Raw genomic sequence first — 3,444 nt, 5'->3', positions numbered from 1 at the left:
ATAAGATAATCTTTTCTAACTAACAAATGAGGGAATTAAAAATACCACCTTTCCGTTCCATTAGCCAAATTATCTACAAGCACATGTAAGCATTGTCGATATAAAAACACACCACCCATTAACCTGTGGTCTACAAAAAGGACACAGGCTTAGCAATTAAGCCACATTCCCAAACGTATCCAACTGCCTCCATGTCCAAATGACTATAATTCCAAACAACGTGGTAATTTCCTCGGCAGAGAGCGCATGCCTGGTGTGCTGCTGATTATGGCTTTTTGAAAACGTATAAAGACGGTGGTTTCCTGGAGGGAGACCGCATCAGCTGTCATATTCATAATTATAGCATTTCTGCTATTTCTATCAATCTTATGATTATCGTATATCTGCTATTTCTATCAGTCATATAATTAGGTCTTCTGTCATTTCTACCTAAACTTTACTTCTGCAGTTTCCTAAAGTTTTCTTAAAGTTCACGATCCATGACTTTTATGACATTTGGGACAGCGTTTCTCCTTTTTTTTTTTCCACAAGCAACACAGAATTTTTCTGATTGTGGAGGACGACGTGGCTGAGCACACAGTTTGGAGGATATTGCTGAACAGAAAGCAAAAATAAAGGAAGAAAAGCCTTTTTGTTTGTCAAGTCAATTTAGACTTGAGCACATGGAGGATTGTGGATATACCGGACAAAGGATGTTGACTATGGAGTTGCCAGGCAGGAGGAAAATAAGAAGTCCACAGAGGAGGTTCATGGATGAGGTGAAAGAAGACATGCAGTGGGTTGGGTTGATAGAAAAGGATGTTAGGGATAAGATAATCCAATGTGGCAACCCTTTAAGGAAGCAAGCGAAACAAGAAGAAGCAGCTTAGAAAATAAAAGAACTATCACTTCTAGTTAAGCAAATTCCATCTCAATGTATGCATTTATAATATATCAAAGGTTGTTCTGGAGGCTTGAACTTAAAGGAACACTACTTGTGACAGTGGCTTGATGAATTTAGGCCCTTTACAGCCTGGGCTTCACTAATGAAGCTGACTAACAAGCAGGAGGAGGGTTTTGCTCCCTCACCAGGTGGCCATATACACAAGGACCCAGCAGGAAAAACACCTGGGAATAATAAACTTTAGCACCATCTCAGGGCTGGGACACACTGAAAGCACAGTAAAAGCTTTATCCATAGAACATATAATAGATAGTTAAACTGCATAAATGCCATAATTAGAGCCATGAATCTCCAGATTAAATGGCTTCTGCCGCGTGGTGGTTATGTGGTTATTAGGCCACTGATGGCAATAGTATAAATCAACAAGTAGAACTGCTTTATGGGACTACTGGATTTACAAGATTTTTTTTAAACCATTAAATATGACATTTAATATTCTATGTATTGTACTGCAGTAGTAATATAAAATCAATTACCCGTACTATGACGTCAGGTTCAATCCACGCCGCGCTGGCTAAGAGAAGTGCATGCTTGTACTGAAAGACATTTATATGCCGTCCAGTTCCTTTTACCCCAGAAAAGTACTGAGCAGGTCAAGAAACCAAATGAATAAACAAAAGGTTATCCAGAGGGCAATTAGCGTAACACTCGCCTCTGTGTTCACCACAGTTGAGTCATTGATTGTGAGAGGGGAAGTGAATTTTGATTATACATGCTTCTGTGATGTTGATAGCAATCACTGGATCATGAGGTAAATTAGAAACACACTGTTTTCTTTAAGCCATAACAAGTGTTCAACCAGAGCCTGACATTACTGATGAGAGAAAAAAAGCGCACAACGCCCTCACACTGTCCTCCTGCAGGGAACAGCGACATGACACACAGAAAAAGAAAAGAAAAAAGGGGGCTGAGAAGCGATCGAAATCTTACCTACGTTAGGGAAATTCTGCGATGATCTGGTGATGTTTATATTTAACCATTTATGAGCAACTCTTTCAGGCAGACTACCAAACCACGTTACGTACAGACACACCTAAAAATCGCTTCATAATCATTAATCTAAGCAAACTGCATTGGATAAAATGTCTAATAATAACCTGAACAGCTGAAAGTGCACAGGAGCTCTTTCTTAATGTCGCACCAAACTGAATCGACGAGGAAGACGCCTCCCTCCCCTCTCCACTCCTCTAAAAAAAAGGCCACCATTGTATGTGAAGAATTACCATGGATACTGCCGGCGCACTGTAAGCCTTTTAGAATTATTAGCATTCCTCTCTACCCTGAGCACTGTAGCAAAGCCGCTCTCTTTACGGTCAATCCGCCTTGAGAGAAACAACATTTCTTTCATTAGCAACTACAGGAATTTCCATCTGGCTGGGAATTAATTAAAGTCGAATTATGGGCCGCGGCAATATTGGCCTACTCAGACAAACTCAACAACGCCCGTGGAGGGTAAGAATGAATGTGGCCTTGTTAATGAGCAGGATAGGAGGCACGGCCACTTGTCAGAGACACTAATTCAGAAGTTATTACTCACTCGTTATGAGACAAATCATGTCATATTTAATAGACCCATTTATAAATGAGCCGAAGTGACTGAACGGCTTTGGCACCATTATTGCTGATTCAAGAAACATATAAAGCTAATGGAAACAGCTGAAGCATGGCTTTCATATAAAATAACCTCAAACTTCATGTTATATTTCCTGATTTTGTCATGTTGATTTTCGATTACATAAACCACCACGAGGGGATTTTTTTTTCCAGTCATGGTTTTGTGCCGTGGAACTGCTGTTTAGAATATCATAGAGTTCATCCGTGAAAGAATTACTGGAAAAAATATGTCACTAATGATCTGGCAGCACACGTAGCCTTGCTGAAATACACAGAGCCAAGCAAATCATAAAAAAACTTTTTTCTCTATCCATTTTAAACAGGTCAAAATACAGATCAGTTTCCACAAGAAAGGATAAATCTAGTTACATTAATCATATTATACACAGCACAAAAAAATGTAATGCAATATAGTGATTACCAGCTTAGGGAGTTTCTACACTGTGTGACTCGCAATCAGAAGCACGTAATTTGAAAATAATGCAACAATTCTATCTTTGTGAAGGAAGGTGTCGGACACAATGTGGCTACTATCAGCCTCTGATGACAAAGGCTCTGTACCACAGAGCACCAGGGAGGCTCTGCTATCAGGCCCCAAGACTCCTCTAGCCCTTGGCACTTCCACCGATGCAGAAAAAGTAGGTCTGCGTAGGCCTCAGTGAGATTCCACAGTGTGTGCCAACATGGCTGAATGAAAACATCCCCCTGGAGTGTATGCAGACTACAGTTTAAGTTTCATCTATCTGTGTCATTCCAGGTGCAGATTACAAGTAAACAGCTCTACTGAAACCAAAGTGACATTAGGTTGTAACCAGAACGCACACAAAGTGATAGAGATATAACCTTTATGCAGGTGTGTCTTAGTAATAACAACACAACAAATCAAG

Source organism: Simochromis diagramma, unplaced genomic scaffold (genome assembly GCF_900408965.1).
Source record: "Simochromis diagramma unplaced genomic scaffold, fSimDia1.1 OVJJ01000321.1, whole genome shotgun sequence".
Lineage (NCBI taxonomy): Eukaryota > Metazoa > Chordata > Actinopteri > Cichliformes > Cichlidae > Simochromis > Simochromis diagramma.
The sequence above is the reverse complement of the archived record's forward strand: the minus strand, read 5'-3'. Positions refer to the sequence as shown.